General features: G+C 44.8%; 1 protein-coding gene across 2 annotated transcripts in view; it reads left to right on the top strand.

The window, feature by feature from the left end:
• LOC111254976 (ras-specific guanine nucleotide-releasing factor 2-like) overlaps nt 1–17,705 on the top strand; it is a 181,156-nt gene that overhangs the window by 46,638 nt on the left and 116,813 nt on the right. The window contains exon 1 of one of the 2 annotated variants that reach the window (XM_086976020.1): nt 2,589–3,293. The exons of the other annotated variant lie outside the window; for it this stretch is intronic. The gene's annotated coding sequence lies outside the window, so the exon portion shown is untranslated. Of the gene's footprint in view, nt 1–2,588; nt 3,294–17,705 lie in introns of those variants that run through there. 2 annotated transcript variants of the gene reach the window in all.

The raw sequence follows: 17,705 nt of genomic DNA, 5'->3' as shown, positions 1-17,705 counted from the left end.
CCTGGCTTCGCTCGATCGCGCTTCGCTTGTTGCTGTCATCGGCACGACTCAGTATTTCCTTCAGTCGCAGCTCGAATACAATCAGATTTCCGTTAACATTCTTCGTTCTTTCATGACCGGGTTCACGCTCAGGGTCTGTGGCCCTTCAGCCAAACGACAGTCGGACGATCCATACGAGATCACTTTGCTATCGCCTCAGTTTCTGATGCTGTCTCTCTTATCGCTGGTAACGCTAAAACAGTTCAGCCGACTGTCTCGTTGCCAGGTGAAGATCGCGCCACCAGGGAGCAGCCACCTAAGTACACGATGAACTGACGGCTTGCATGGCCTGTCGGATGGCTTCTTCTCTCTTGAAAGGGAATTGCTGAATATGTGTGTGCATGTAATGCATGGGCGAACGTTACCCTGTGGAGGTCTGTGCATCTACATGATAACAACGTACAGTGCCAATGGTAGTGTCATACCTCTCCTGGCTGGCAGCGTCGCCACCGCAGAACCGAGTAATTTCCCGCAGTCTAGTTAACACTAGCTGTACGAAATTGACGCAGGATCCGAAATCCCAGCCAGGGAATTTTCAGGGAATGGTTATTTGTTTTAGTAGCTGATTCAGAGTAGGGGCGGTCTCGGTTAGATGTACTCACCTAAACATGTATGGTAGTGACGGTGCTAATGGCCGAACGTTCAGCGCCAGCACCGGCGGTGGTGAGTGAGAACAGATGACTGCAGCGGTAAACAGGTCACACGGTAATCTTAACGCGCAATCTACCTATGGACTACTGGCTTTTGGATGAAAGACCTCATTGTGGACGAGATTAGACGACCCCGTATCACCGCCACCGTCGCTGATATGCCATCAGCCGTCTTCCCTTAACGCTATGCGCAGTTCCATCACATGTCCCGCAAAGCAGAGCTCGAGAGACGAGACGGCAGCTTCCGACATTTTGTGTATAGCAAGAGGTGAACAGACACATAACAGTTACGACAATCGCAGACACAGTCAATGTCACCTTTATAGCGCTCAGTTACAAACAAGAAGAGAGCGATGCTTCTTCTTGGCATCTAGACGAAGGGACGTACTGCACAAAATCTCCGAACGGCTTCTACCTGCCTTTTTCGCAGTCTTCAGTGCTGCATACCTTATACGACCTCTCATAACCGTGTAATATGTATCGGCCTTTGCCCGTCCTACGCTGTCCCGGAACGCTGTGTTAGCCCCAAATAGAAGGCTAGTTGCCGCAGCTGCTGCTGCTGCTGTTGCCTTTCTAGTGCTGCTCGCCAGATTGAATGCGGATACTGAACGTGAGGTGCGTCATCTCTGTCTCAGACAGGAAAAGGCAATTGGACTTGACCAGCCATTCCGCACAGCCAGCGTAGGTCGGTGTTGCTAATCGTACGATAAGAATAAAGCTGGCGGTAGCATTGGAGGCGGGAGCGGCAGCTCCTGATGACGTGTCGCTTAATTACTAACCGTGTCGATGGTAACACCTAAAGACATACACATCACCGAGAGATGTACATTACGAAATATTCCAATTCGTTCTATTTGCTTCCTTAGTAGGCAGTAAGAATGTACGCAATTTAGCGCTGACTGTATCCCAGACGAAACTGTCTCAGAGAAAAAAAGTACATCAAGGGAAAGAGCAGTTTAACGTCAACCTGTGCTCTTACGGATCCTGGTTCGCTAAGCGCCTTAGTCGGTACGCTAAAAGCTCTGTTAGCAAAAAGTGTGCACTGCGAAGCACGATCGCGGATAACGCGGTTTATCGTGACGTTCTACTTTACGTGATGCGCCTGCTTTCTCACCTCAGCCTTTTCGGAAGCATCATAACGCCCTTTCAATGGGGCCAGTAATGTAGGCTTAAGACCCTTTGAAATAAGAAAAAATTAGTCAGCAATAGAAAATCACTTCGAGGAAAATGTTTGTTGTCGTGACGCTCCGTTTTTTTTTTTTGATGAGCTAGAGGGTAGGGAAATAATTGAATTCGCTTGTTCTTGTATACTTCTGTCAAAATAAAATCGATGATGTAATGTTTTTTTATCAAAGGACCTAGGGGCTGTGGACGTCCTAACTAGTAACGTAGAGTCAATGCGTAGTTGTCACTACGTTCGCGCTGGCATCCGTATCGTCTAACAGCATCGAGTGAAGCGCATTGCGAAATACCATAATTCGTTCTATTTTTTTCCTTAATAGAAGGAGGGAATGTTTGCCGTCGTCGCCACTCCGTTGGTCGCACTGCAGTACGGGCCATTTTGCTCAATGATTTTTGCTATCGTCCCATGTTTTTCAACATCCTTCCCTTTACATCTTCTTCTTTGGCTATTCAGAATGGATCAGTGGCTAGCATCATCCGTCTTGGATTCGCGTATCTTTAAAAGAAACTTTGCCTTAGTCAAAGAAAAGCTACGAGATAGACAGCCAACTCACCGAACGAATTCTAGTCGGCTAGCCTCGCTTATCCGAAAGTAGCTCGCCAAGAAAAGTCGGACTGTTGGGCTTCTTCAAGTGAAATATTGAGCTGGTAATGGAAAAGTTGTCACCAGTCTTCCCCCTCAACGCGGAGTGTTCGTTGTTCCGAACGCTGTTCTTCGATGGCTAGCGTCCTGTGGCACTCTAAAAAAGTAGGACGTTTGCCAGCGGCTGGATTGACCCAGCTCGACCTGTACGGCCATCCCCACAGTCCAGTAGCCGGCCAACTCGAATGATAGCCTCCTAAACTCTAGTTACGTCACATAAACTATGCTCCTTTACCATCGCGAAAAAATTGTCTGCAGTAGACTTAAGGGAAAAATGTGCCCTGGCTGGTATTTGACGCATCCATTAAAAGGGATAAAGGTGTGGCCACATATAAGCGTATTTGATACCTAATACGACGCATCTCTTTTATTTTTTAAGCTCCTGACAATACCCCGGCTTTATGCATTGCCAATGCTTGCTTTATACATTAAATATTATATTATTAATCCATTTATCTATCCTAATTTATCCATAAAATGCTTGACAACTGCAGACACAATGTATTTTACGCACACAAATAAAAGACGCCTAGGAGTAGCGTTATGGAAAACGGAGAGAAACATAGAACTTATTTGCCCGCTTTATGTACAAAATATTTTTTCAGCAGGATAAATATCAACTTATCCTTCCGAGAACAGCACTACACAAGTTAAAAGGCGTTCGATGTTAGCTTCAACAACGTGAGAACTGTTTGCAGAGAAAGGGACTGCGTTATCCTGTCGCGAATCGCCAGAAAGTTCATCGTCTTTTGTTATGGAAACCTATGGATAGATAGCCGGTAGGTTGACGTCAAAATGGTCGCGTTTACTAGAACCAATTGCATATTAGTTAGACGCTTGCTTGCGCCTTTTCACGTGGACACGTTTGCAAGGCTCGGAACTTCTATCGTTATATCCAGACAACAGCTAGGAATGGGTTCTGTAGACGAGAGGGTAAAATATACTATTCAACGAAATATATATCAACGAGCCTGTATAAGGAGTACCGTATGTACTGCGACTCAATGAAGACCAGTAGATAAATGCTCAGTTGCAATACCCAATGATAAATATATTTAAACGCTAAGACACGTACTATTGAAATCGGATTTATACGACCTTCAGTTCGCGTAGATGCTGAATTTAACAGAGGTACTTTAGATGCTTGTCATTAGCACTTTTTAGCTCTAAAAAATAAGAAATACCCGACACCTTCTAATTGCTCCTGAAATCCAGATCAACAATTATGTGCTTTCGTCCCAATAATGCCACCTTTAATAAAAAAAACAAATGTAAAAACACTATGAAAGAATAATATAGTTTATTTAAATTATCTTACATACATGGTGGATGTAATATCGCTATGCACTTGACGCTGTGTCGTGCATTGGATTTTCTTTTCAAGCGATATTTTTCTAAATTGTTTCGAGTGCTGTCCAACCGAGACACGTAACGTTAAGTTATTTAATGACGTCATGCAGGCTTATTCAAGCGAGACATCATGTACATTACTTATTACAATCATTTCACCAGCATACGTAACTTATCCTTACTGGAACATTTACTTAATAACTCTCTACGCGACAACCTTAGCATCTGACGTGAGTGGCTGCGTGAATGAGCCTCTAATTTTCCACCGTGGACACATGAAGGCCAGCGAGGCAAACAACCTATGTCGAACGGTGGGCAAATGCGTTCGCCAAATCGAGTACAACTGAACGGTTTCTGCCACCGGTGCAGTCTAGCACAGAGCGTAGCAGTGGATAAACAATACCTTTAACTGCAACAATAACAGAAGCAACTTTGGGAATTCTGTCTTGAAACACACGAGCAAATCGTGGTCTATCGCCGTCCGTATAGCCGTACCGCTGACGAACATCGATTGTGGTAAATGCGTTCCATTGTATTAGTGTGGTACCCTTGTGAGCTTTGCTACGCTAAATCAGTCAAGATTAAATTAACTAATGTACCTCACTGATGAGCAGGCTGACTGCTGGAACGCAATAGAGAGTTACAACTTTACAGAGTCAATAAAGCAACTTAAACAATATATCGGTGTTATCTGTCGCATCAGATTCTGTCCCTTTGTTTAGGCCTGATAATCTGGCATGTTCCAACGCTATGCATACAAAACGTGCTTCGGCATTTAAATCATCTATCTAACGTATTACTAACTAACACCCTTAAAAGCAGACGCTCTCCTTGTTTCAACTTGAATATAGCGTTTTTTAAAAGTATATAGCTTTACTTCGCAGTACACGTGTGCGCGTGGAATCCGTGCTGCGGCGCAGTATGAATATTCCTTTACAATTGAATGTCCTTTAGCAGCGCGAATAATCGAAGCGGTACAAAGAACAAGCTTTTTGCCGTGAAGTGATGTACGTGTCTACTGAGTTGCTCTTCACATCGCACACAGCCAACGGAACTCACTCCTTTCCCGCCTATTCAGTCCTCCTACTCCTTGTCACCCTCGTTGGGTCCTCCATGGCAATTAAACGTGTAAAAGCAGTTCGTTCCAAGCGACCCGCAGAGAAGCGTTTAGTATGCCGCCGTCGACACCCAATCCAACCAGCATTCAGAGTCACTGCCGCTGTTGCTGGCGCTATTGCGATAAACAACCAACAACGCTGTGAAACTCAATTCGTGTTGCGGCTGCTCCTACCCATAAGTTTCTATAGTGTTTTTTTTTTTTTACGTTTCCCTCTTCACTCCACTGGAGGGGATGAGGCTCTTCAGCAGTAATTCTTTACAAGACGCTCTCCTAACACGAGGCTGGCTCGTCTCCTGCACAGCTCTCTAGCCATCGGCCTGAGTATCTGGCCGGCGTTCGTTTTCCGGGGCCGTTTTTTAACCGCATTTCATCACTGGCGCCAGTCGCTAAGCCGATTAATAAGGCAGTGACTTGCCAGAGGCGAAAGCGGTTCTGTTGGTACGTAACACAGTAGGGCATCCCGATTCAATGCGACATCGTCAAGTCTGACTTAAGGGATGTTGCCTTCCTGCAGTAAGTCTTATTTGATGATTAGTTAAGCTATCTTTGCGTTTCATTCAATCAGCTTGAATATTATGTATTCAAATAGCTTAAGGATAGGCACCAATAATAAGTATCCTGCGAAGGACGAATCGTTAGTATTACTAAGATTAGAGTAACATTCTTCAGTTAGGAGAATGAACCTTTCACTCTTTCGATCTGTAATTTTTCTCTGAAAAAAAAAACCGTGAACTGTCAGTTTTGTGTACCCTATTTTTTTAACCTGACTTTCTGTCATGGTCGCACAAGGAAATCTAGCGTCTAGTTCGGTGCGTACTTATCGGAATCAAGTATCCGGGCTTTGGGCACTAGTTGAACCTGCTTTATTTTTAGTATATGTATATGCCCTCGAATGGACGTATCTTGAGTATACACGAATCTCAAGTATATATACATATATTTTTGGGGGAAGGTGGGACTATACGGGTAACGTTTGCTTAACGCTATCGTTGCAAATAACCTGCACCACAGGAGAGAAAAATTAAACCATTATATTCGGCCGACTCTTCTATTATATGGACTCGCCATAATTCATTCACCAAAAATATCGTTGAAGAGATACTTGCGCCGTTGACCCATACAGTCCCACAAAATAGGATTATATGAACTGTTGCTTTATAATTATTTACTGCCAAGTTAGGCAGGTACTTGTATTCCATAGATTTACACGAAGTTCTGCTGTGCAGCGTGAAGTTGGGTTTTGAATGGCCCAGCTACTGGGACACCCACGAGTTACGCAGGGTAATGTGCGCACCGCTCTTCAAAACCAACTTAATCAGAATGAAGCTGTACTTTATTATAAATAATTGTCAATGGTAAATTCTGATTTGTTAAAATAATTATACCAATATGCTACAAATGTTGACAACATCGTTTTGTCAAAGTGTCAAAACTGCTCAGAAACAACGACATGTAACATGTTGTTGACAGTGATGATACGCGGCAAAATGAATACGCTTAATTTTACATATACGCATTCCTATTGCTGAGTTATACCCTGAGAGCTCACTTAATACTCTCAGTTTTCCTGTAAGCTTAGTACTGGGGTGCTATCTGATTTTATGTATGTTCAAAATGCGGTGGCCCATATGGCCTGACCCCTTTCCCCGACCCGTGTAACCCGTGACCCCGGGGTCACGGATTACATGGGTTCACCCGTAACAGGGTGATCACGTAATCTAACTCAGCGTAATGGCATTTATGAAACGTAACTCTTTGCCTCTGAAAATATAGTTTCGGTACAGGAAAAACTGTAATAGAATGGCGAGCTGATTATCTTGCTTATTTTTTATAAATAAAAAGAATCGAACAAAATGCAAACGTATACTTCGCTTTTGCTTTTGTGGTAGTGCTAAAATAAACAATCAACGTCTTCTATAGAATAGACTATATGTGTGTAGATCTATCACGAGATCTGATACAAAACAACACAAATCAACTTCGTTTCTGTAACCCTACTGTTCAGTGTTACCTCAAACGGGCATGTGTATTATGCGATGTCAGCTACGTAGACATCTGCGAGTTAACTGGCATAAACCTTACCCCTCGAGCGATATGGTAATTCCGTGAGGTGTAACATGTGCGTACATCATTCATTAACCCTTTTCATCTATTTCTCTAGCCATATACGTATAGTTCTGCATAGTGTTAGCCTTTATACGAAGCCTCCTTAGCTATAATGTTTAGTCCTCAGCTAATCCGGGTTGATGCGGTCCTGGGCAAGCATCGGCGGAGAGGGCGGGAACGGGGTCTGTGATTATAGACGAGTGAAGGACGGCTCTTACGTTACACATAATAGCCAGCAGGGAGGATTTCAACCTTCTGTCGTTCTGCGGCAACAACGACTGAGTGTCCCACTTCAGGGCAGCATGTACAAGCACCTCATAGAACGTTGTAACTCTTCACTTCGCGGACTTGGATGTGCAACCTATTTCTAGAGCTGTACCGGGCCAGATGATGGCTGCTAGCGATACCTGTGAGCCTGCAGAAGCATTTCTACAACACTCCACTCAATAACAACGGCTTCTACTTCTGCTGCGAGCTTCTTAGCTTGATGCACGCCTCTTTCGCTCTCGGCCGCCTTGTGCCCGTGCTCTTGTTATGCACTCATAGCAAAACGACAAGTTCGTCGTAGCTGTGTTACGGTGTATAGGCCGGATATTGCGCCGAGAGCAATGAACGGGCAACAGAAAGGAGTAGTTTGCGCTCGCCTGACATGTTATTTCAATAGGTACAATTAGCAGTAACAACAACTGTACACTAGCAAGTTGGTTGCGGTCAAGAAGTTCACTGCCGAGCGTATACGTCATTGTCAATAGTGAACAGATGATGCAGCAAGCCTACTATGGATCGCGATCGTAACTCTGCTTTCGTAATAGCGAAAACGGCCGCACCTATGACGCACGCTGCTCGGCTGTATAGTACCTGGCTAAGGATGAGGGCGCTATACCGTTACTTATAGAAAGGGGGGAAAAGTTGCGAAATATTTGGGAGCTCTTTGTCATGCAGATATCAGTAGCAGGAGCAGTAGTAGTTATCGCTGGGGCACGGAACGGAAACCTTTCTCCATTCCGGTGGCAGCAGAAGCGGCGACCACGTAGAAGACACGTAGTCAGTCGAGACTGCTGTTGATAGCGCAAGGGGAGGCTAGCTTCACAAATGCAATTGACGTACGTTAGTTTTTGCTACCAGCTCAGATGCGCAGTGACGGAACTTGTCGTGATGACTCATCTTTAGCTTCTTGCCGCTCTTAGCTCGTATTCCACTGCTGACGGCCGCCATAAACGAACAGAACCACTCAAACAACCTAACGACGGCTTTTTGTTCGACCGTCACCTACACAGACGCAACACACATTTCAACTATAAGCGATTTTAAAAATTGAGACATAACACAAATCTAAATGCATTCCAAATTTTTAATGCCGACCCTTGAAGCCGTTTAACATCTGCCATCGGCTTCAAATTATTTATATATTCATCATGATTAGAGGCAAATATCAAGCTTTTTGGCCAACGATATTATGGATCATAGTCGCAGTGTTGCACACGTAATTGATTTGCTAAGAACTCTATGCTTTCTATCACGATGATTTTTAAAGTTTGTATAAACTTTATAAACTTATCTGTATAGATATAAAGTTAGGGCAAGATCGGTAACGAGGCGCAGAATCGATAGAGCGGACGCCAGACCTCACTATAAAGACAAAATTGATCATTACAAATTCAAGTTGTTTCAGTAACGGTCTAATGTCTATGACATGTTGAATATTCGTTTCGATGCTACCTTGTTTAGCCTGAAGTGAGAGTTTTTTGTTTTCGAATCCAGAAGACTCTATAGGTTGATCATTCATCTGCTACATGAGAACAGTGCTAGGTAGAAATGAATGGAAAGGTCAGTATCTATTACCGGGTGATGGATATAGTTAGAGAAGCGTTGTTTCTCAGCGCGAAAGTTCACTAACTTCAAAAACATGGTCAACTATCAGACTACAATGCCTCTTCTCAGTAGAAGCCAAAGCAAAACTCCCAAGTTATATTTGACGATAGCTTAAATCAAAATTAGTTTATTGAACTTATTGAAAATACAGGTTCAGAAAGGTGTCTACTCCATCGTCAGTGTAGGTAGCTATGCAACCAACGCCCATAGTGGAGGAGGACATGTTCTTGTAGAGCAAATTATCTACTGCATGTGACACAGCCTATGTGAATGACTGAGCTTGAGCGAGTGCCTTAATCCTTTAGAAATAGTGACGCTGCGTTGTGTTTCAAGCAGGCCGAGAAAACAGAGTCACTTAGGTTCAAGGACAACAACTAACGGCATCCTTCCCTAGCTACGTGCATTCAGTTACGTACCTTTGAAGGCGGTGCTGCGATGTGTATGTAGGTGTATGAAGTTAGCGGACCACGACTAGCAAGAACGGTGACCGAAACAGGACAAGCCGGGGGTTAAACAGCACGGATTAAAGGACTCTCCCTGTCGCAACGTTGCTCGCTAAATAGGAGAAACACGACTCCTATCACGGCTGTTGAGGTCGTAAGTGAGTAAGACGCGCATCCGCAATGGTCAAGGATTAGGGTGACTAATGGCTGGCCAAGCAGCCGAATGTCCTGGCAAGAACGAGAGCTATACAGCTTAGCTGGCGGACATCAATAGAGGCGGGAAGGAGGAGATGGCTGGGTCGTCGTCGTCGTCGCGCATTATTTGATTGAGATGGGGTTAGATCAGTCGTTGTTAGCTAGAAACGGCAGCTGCAGTACTCGATGATTTGCTGTAGCGGTCATGATGACTTCAGCGGCGTCGGTTAGCAACGACAGAATCTCACTGCACAAAATGATGGCAAGCCATTGACGGCGGAAGTGTGGAATGTCGACGTGTGCTCTCTGGTTAGTTGTCGGTAGTAAAATGAGATGTTGAGCAGAAGTAGCAGCAGCAGCAATGCCAGAAGCCAGGATAGTCATAGAAGGCTTGCAAGACATGAGGCCAGCTTTCTTCTCGGATGGGCATTACATGGAGATCTCAAAGCGGCTATAGCAAAACGAGGCCGCAGCAGCAACAACAGCAGAAACGAGGACTATGTGAGTCAATGGCAAACATGTGGGCGACTCAACATGCTATAGCTGTCGCGTTTATGGTGCCGACTTGGAGATCGAGGAAGACAGGCAGCAAATCTGGTCGAGTGAAATCGGCGTTTTTCTAGGCTTCGCATTGCCTTTTGATTGGTGTGTAGTCTCGAAGAAACGTCGGTCGCACTCGTCCGCTTCGACTCTCCTGTCAACAAAATATCAAGACGCTATGAAGAACAAGTGCCTCCGTTAAATACTGCCACAAAATGTAATAAGTGGATGTAGGTATGTAAACTAATTATAGTGATTTTATTTAACTGCATATTTACATAAAAAGTAAACATATTGCGTAAATAAATTCTAATTAGTTGTGTTTGTGGTCACTTGATTCATAACGCATCTTTACCTATTTTTTGTGTTACCTATAGCACAATTTTTTCTCTACTTAAGTAACACTTAAATAAGCACTGTGATTCGAAGTTAAACATTCAAATTCACTTTATCAGTACACACTTATTCTGTTATAAGTTTAGCGCCTTAGTATTAGCTGCCCTATACTAGGCCCAACCGATACAAACAAATGTGGAGCCGATGCAAGCCATACGGAATAGACTAGAGCTTGCATTTCTTTGTGGACTGTTAATTACGCAGCTGCAATGGGGGATTTAGCAAACGTGCGCAGAAGGTCAAGTGCCGCCATTAAGTACATATATCTGTGTTTGCATATACGCGAGAGTTTAAGCTTTCCACACATATTCGATCTAAATAAATATTAAAATCTGATTAGTACGAGATTATATAAAACGTATGATCGAAATTGTTCGAATCGGGCACGAGTAGAAAGTAGAAAAACTGTCCAAGCTCAGTCCTCGTCGTAAGGCCACCCTGCTAAACGAACTTGTTGTTTATAATGCTTGTTAGCCTTTACCAAGTACCGCAATTAATATAGGTTCTTCATTACGCACATGGCCATCTATATATATATATATATATATATGTATGTTTAATGACGAACTAGTTCTCTTTCTCCCTCGTTTGGTGGCAAAGATTTTGCTCGACCTGAGTTGAGCAGAAGCCATCGTAACTATATTTTGTATAACCGGCTATATTAAAATAACATTTATGCCAAGACAGACCGCCAGCAATGATGGTCCTGCCGTTTGCAGAAGTAGACAGACAAGCTCTGACAAGGCACGATGTATGCGTAACTCCAATGAATATTTTATGACCACGCTCCACTCAAAGTATTAAGCTAGTAAATATCCTACTCCCTGCAGCTGCTTGGCGTTCTGGTAGGATCGCCCACTTTCGTAGCAAGCCAGACCTCGCGCATCTCGAACCTTCTCTGTAAACCTTCCATAGCTGCTATTATTGCTATCGTCGTCTCTTAACGAACGGCAAAAACGAACCTCAGAATCTAGCCTTGTCTAAAGTTCCCTTTTTCTACCCCTTTCAGCGGCCATTCGCAGTTGCTCTCATCGTTCTTTCCGGCCAGGTCGCTTTCCTTTCAATTCACGCGGACCACGCTGCACGATGACCCCTATTGTCTAGCCCTTGTCTTTCCTTTCCAGCAAGTCGTCTCTATCTAGCTTCTTTTCATTCAGCCTTTAGCTTTCCTTCTGGTGTTCAGGTTCATTCCCGCATTTTCTGTTTGTCCGTCTTCACAGACGTTTTGTTTTCTCTGCTAAAAACATAACGTCCATATTTTACCCTACCATGTGCCCGCTGTTGACCTTCTATTCTATTGCCCTCTACATGCTCCAGCGGGTGGCCTCGACCGGCCTCTTTATTCCAAGTCACAAACAACAATTTAGTGAATAGTAGAAGAAGTGGGAATGACAACGACAGGAGCAGTAACAACGATAACACGAATAGGATTAATAGTAATAGTAAAAATTTACTAAGCCCAAAGGGAAACGTGCATGTCTTGCGAACGATACAAGTCTGCTGCTGCTATTGCTACTACCATTACTGTTTCTAGGTGCTCGAGTAGCCATCGAGAGCAACATTCGCGTACACCCAAGGACGCATTTCACTATCGAATTGGTTCGCCTTGACCACAGCCGCCGGAAATCACCTCGGAAATGTAAATATCTCCGAATCGTCTCTGCTATCAGCGGTCCTGCTGCCACTGTTGACAACATTATGACCACAAAATAACCTACCCGATTGAGTTCAGCCAAACCGGGCTAGGCCCGTAACCCAACGAACCCCTTCCATTGCTATACCTATGTTTCGGCTTTGTCGTGATGACGGGGCAATTACGAGAGGTAGAAGCATGTCACCTTCTTATCCGCCAGTTAGTGCTCTTGCGCAGTTCTATTCTCACAGCAGCACTGGCTGTATGCGGATGCACCTGTTATGTACGAGTCAGAATGTCTGACGTGTGGCCATCTTCTTGCTAGACCAGAGGTAACGCAAACGAGAACACACCTGAAAGCAGAAGGGGGCGAACTACAAGGAATGTGCAGGCTTCTCTTTGAACGGGGTGGCGCCAGCAGTGTTCTACATGGGAGGGCCACACTTGTCTCACAGGAGAATGGCGAAGGTTAGCCTCGATGCCATCTCGCGGCGAAGCACCTGTTCTGCCTCGCCTCTTCATCACCATAGTTGCATTGGTAGGGCTAGGGAGTGGAGCAGGAAACGTTACCTCCTGCTGAGCTTTCCGGCTAGCCCGGGCTTCGTGCATGCCATTGAAAGCGGTGGTGGTAGCGTTTGCGTCTGTGTCGCGGTGTTAACAGCAGCCAGCTCAGCACTGAGGATCCGCTGCGTAATGCACTCCCGTGTCCTCGTGTTCTCCGCGGGAGAAGACAATATGCATTGTCGTAAAAGACAACGTATACGCACCTTCATATATGTTGTCCTCCCTGATATAGCAGTTGGTAGTCGTAACTAGGTGCGTCTTACAAAATAAGGTGACCTACCGTCGCGGAAACGATAAATCTTTTTCATCAAAACTCTTTCCTTCCTTATCCCCTTCTCTCCATCTAGGTTTTTAGTTAATTCCGCAGTAAACCTTCTCGGTCCGAGTTTGAGTTACAATGAGGTGGTTATGACGATGATCGTCCTTTCGTTAGTAGTGTTTTGATATAGGCCAAGCCAATAAGATTCCATGTTTTCCAAGTTAGTCCCTACGGAAACTAGGGAAGCTCTGTAACCAAGATGTATGAGAAAGCATTCCATTCTAATAGCATTTGGACGCACGCACTCAAAACTATCGCTAACAAGAAAGACGAAACAATGCCGAAAAAAATATGCTGATATCACACAACGATGCACTAGATATGTTTGTATATCTTTAGTGGCAGCTGATCCAGGGAGAGAGAATTAGGATCGGCAGAGGTCCTCTGGCTTTTGAAGGGAACCGTGTCAGTGGTGCCGTACTGCTTGTATTCATATCATTAGTTCAAAGCAAAGGCCTCGTTCATCATCGATGAAGACGCATTGAAGAGGCTTTCTTACGACATCGCAACAGTAGTCAGCACAGGCGTCGGTGGCGGTGGTGGTAACAGTAAGCAGAACCCCGTATCTCTTTCATTTTTCGTCCGAAGAGCTGGATTCAGCGGCGTTTTTGAAGCAACCTCGCTAACGGAAAGATGAGAAAGCGCATTCAGCTGTAGACCGTCGTTTCTTTGCTCTATAACGCCAAAGATGCTACTATGGTATGACATGCTTCTACTTTCCGCCTTACGGCGATTGTGGGGTGTTCCCATGTTCTGGTAGAACATCGAAACAAGAGTATGCATACAGAAAGCTACAGATATCCTTTCAGCCGATTCCAGCTGCTAACTCCATCCATACTTTGAACTACAACTACGACAACGATGACGACAGCGACCATGACTAGATTTGAAGTCTGATCGACAAACACGACATCTTGCCTTGAAAACAGTTCTGAACCTACACTAGACCTGCAACTGGAGGGCAGCAGCGGCGGTGAGGATTTGGAATAGGCTTTACCGATTGAGAGAGAGCATATACAAAAAAAGAAATAAGCGACTGGGGTCAAGTCCAGCAACTAAGTTGAGGTTTACATGGAACGGGCCAAATATACTGTGCTTAATAGTACAACCGCTGCACTTCTTTGCTGCTTTCTCTTTTTCAACGGCACTGGCATGGTCGCTGCTGCGGCAGCCGCATATGTATAACAGCTACTTTCTTCGTGTGTATAAGCAACACTAGCCACATTTCTCGATTTCAAAGTTAGGTCGGTTGGCGGGTAGGGCATGTCTTCCTCGACAGTTGCAACAGCGCCACCTATTAGCTGTTATAATCGGGAGTCATTTCTATTTTCATTTCGGCTGAGGTTCAATGTTGATCTACGGACGTTTTATCTGGCTTGTGTGGAGCGCCTCTCGCTCGTCTACCTGCTGTCAGAAACCTGTGCTGAGTAGCAACGAAGTGAGAGTAAGGAGTTAAGGGTAGGGTCTACCAGGTAAAAGAGGCTAGCTAGTAGACGGGACTTACCCAGCTTCTGCAGCAATAACGGGATTTAGCGCTCGATGATCTAAGAGAGAACGTTGTATCGTAAACGTGAAGGTTGAAACGCAGCGCAGGTGGTCGTGGGCAGATACGAGCATGAGTCAACAAATCAGGGAGAGCGAGAAAAGGTAGGACGACGGACAAATAGGATGAACGGAAGGGTCGGCTTGCAGACATGCAGTAGCAGCGCCCTTGATACTATTTCCAACTTGCGCCTAATGGGAGGAGAGAAAAAAAAAGAGACAGAGCAGGACAGAGGTTACCGATACGAGCGCTGCTAGCTAGGTATGTGGGGGTGGGGAAGAGACCTGGGGACGAAACGTAGAAGTTTCGAAACTAATGAGATGACGTTGCGTGTGCTTGAACCACTGCTTCTTATCTCCATTGTGGTGATTGCTCGGAATCTGCCACACGCGGCATTGACGTCGGCAGTACTTTTCGGCATAGAAGTAATAGCAGCTTTCGATGGGCAGGTAACTAAGCGGATCGATGAGCTCCCGGCGGGCATGTAAGGCTAGACGGGTTTCTCCTGCTTATTGAAGGATCTGTCTGTACTTGTCCAATGCTCGAAATGCTCTTCCAGCTCATCTGTCCTTCCAGTACTCATCACGTCATTTCGAAACTCTTTATTCCCCTATCAGTTCCGGCTCTAAATTTTCATCTCTTACCTTACACTGCTTTTTTGTCTATAGGCTGTTGAATTCGTTACGGAGTGGTACATTCCATACAGAAGAAGTCGGCAGATCTTGCGGATAGCCATTTTCTTGCGTTTACCTTGGACACAACGTGGCACAGAATTTTCTCAGCCATCCCTTTCCAACCATTCCGGGATGGATGAGGGCCCCTTAAGGTAAGAGAGCGAAAGCTTATGCTTTCCCTGTGGCGGCCATAGTTGATTTCGATGGATTTCTGGTCACCAGTATTGTCATCATTATCGTTGTCCACTGTAGAGCCAATACAGGGATGATATGCTAGCAAAAGCGAATCCGGCCTGAGTTCGGAGAAGGACAGTTCGTGCACTTCGTGCTGCTAATGAAAGTTCAGATGAAATGGTACTGAAACGCTGCAGCTGCTGCCGTGGTCGCTGACACCATCTCTCAACGGAATCCTCTTTTTCGCAAGGCCGCTGCATTTTAAACTTCTATTGTACCGAGCCATCCTCGGTAAAATCTTCAGCCTGCCGCATCCCGTTGTACCCTTTGTTCTCCATTGTGTCGCCTTCCTTCATTTCAACACAACATCTGCTGCTCTCCTACGCTTACGCTCCTTTGGGATTGTTTCCCATTTCCCGTTGTCTCCACCTTTTTCACAAGCACCCCGTCTTCATTCCTTCCTTCTCCTTTCTCTGCCTTACGGGCAGAACCTTTTCCCTTCCCCTAGTTATATGGTCGGCCATCGCTACCCTGTGGTGTCAGCGCTGGCCGCCTGATAGGTGCTACAGTTCAGAACGCATACTCTCCCATTGACGGTTTTTTCGGTTGTTTTTCATTATATATTCACCGGAAGTCGCTTCATTATCTAAGGGGCACATTAGCTTTTCATATATAAATTTAGCTTTTGGCTAACTGTTGGATCTTTGTGTCCTTAAGCTTACCAGACGTGTTGACTTTCGATGCCTTATTTTGGGATAGTATTAGACGGATGGCTTACAAACTCTAATCCGACAAAAGAGAGATATCTGTGGGCTTGTATCTCCATATATGTGTGTGTGTGTGTGTGTTTGCGAATACAGTTCGGAAGTTCAAAAGGAATCATAATATATGTAAAACTCCATATTTTTCAGCTGAAGATAATTGATGACGCTGATGCATGCAGCCCTATTATTTAAGAACCTTAATAGGCGCAATTATATTTTTGTTGAAATGTTGATGTAGAATGCCCGGGTACGATCTTTCGAAAAAGTTTATCCAATGAAGCAAAAGTTGTGATGGTTCCCATGAAGTACCCATTTTAGATCTTTTTGTTGCACAACGGCTGAGAGAAGGAAATACCTCTAAATAACTTCATGCCGCACGTCCTATTAATTAGCAACAACTCTAATATTCGACCAGAATTGCGTGCTTGTCATTAAAGTGTATTCATGTGAAAGCGTACGTCCATGACTGTTTCGATGAGCAGAGCAAGTCTCTGACACCATGTTTTACCTCTATGTTTCGAATATGTCCGGTATCGTCGTTAGGCATAATTTCGTTAGACGGATGGCTGGCCGCCAGCACGAAACGAAATGTGTCCCGCAAAACCATACATTTTTACCTGCCAGATTACTACGAGCGCTGGTGTACGGGGCTATATAAAGGTTTGTTCTAACTTGTGCAGATAAGTTGCGGCTTTGGCGCTATCTGGAAATATTGTCTGTATAGCTTGGGACCTCGAAGTATTCTATGATGTATTCTTACTCTTGCGCTTATGATCCGTGGATATGAGCAAAAAATCGTTGTTATTGAGGGCTTAGAAAAGCGACGATCATTACGACGACGACGACTACTTCTCATCAATCCGTTTCGTTGTATCAATCTTTGTTCGTTTATAACGCCCGAAAGTCGTTTTCTCTTTTACTTCCCCTTCGTTTTCATTTTCTCTGTCTATGATTGAGCACCAGTCGATTTGCGCTCTTCTGCCGCCGTCCGCTAACGCTAAGATCCCAGCAATCTTTAACCTTACCTCGCAGAAGGTCGCTTCCCATTGGCGTCGATATGGAAAAGTAATTGCCTAAGCATTTGCCGCCAATCCATCCACGAGCCTGGACTAAACTCTGCTGTACAACCTGCGAGAGGACGACCGCGGCAAGCAGATTGGTCTTGGTCATGATCGTTGCCCCAATTCATATCCAGACCATGCGTGGCATCGTGTTGTTTGGCCTGCTCTAGGAATACCTCGATTGTACTTTTCCCAATGTCGCTATTTCTTCATCAGATTACTCCTTCGATGGGCTTGTTTCTCTGACGGAAAGTAGAAAAGACGGTGCGTTGCTCGTCTAGGTGCATCTTACTTCAAAGGGCATAACGCACCACTCTAATACACCCAATGCTCGGGCGACACTGTCTTCTTCATCGTGAGCAAACCGCGTTTGCAACAATTAACCGATTGTCTATTGCATGAAAATGAGCTACAAAATTCGTTACATGGATAGAAAT

This window comes from Varroa destructor, unplaced genomic scaffold (assembly GCF_002443255.2).
Source record: "Varroa destructor unplaced genomic scaffold, Vdes_3.0 BEIS01000007.1, whole genome shotgun sequence".
Lineage (NCBI taxonomy): Eukaryota > Metazoa > Arthropoda > Arachnida > Mesostigmata > Varroidae > Varroa > Varroa destructor.
This window is presented reverse-complemented; position numbering and strand designations above follow the sequence as displayed.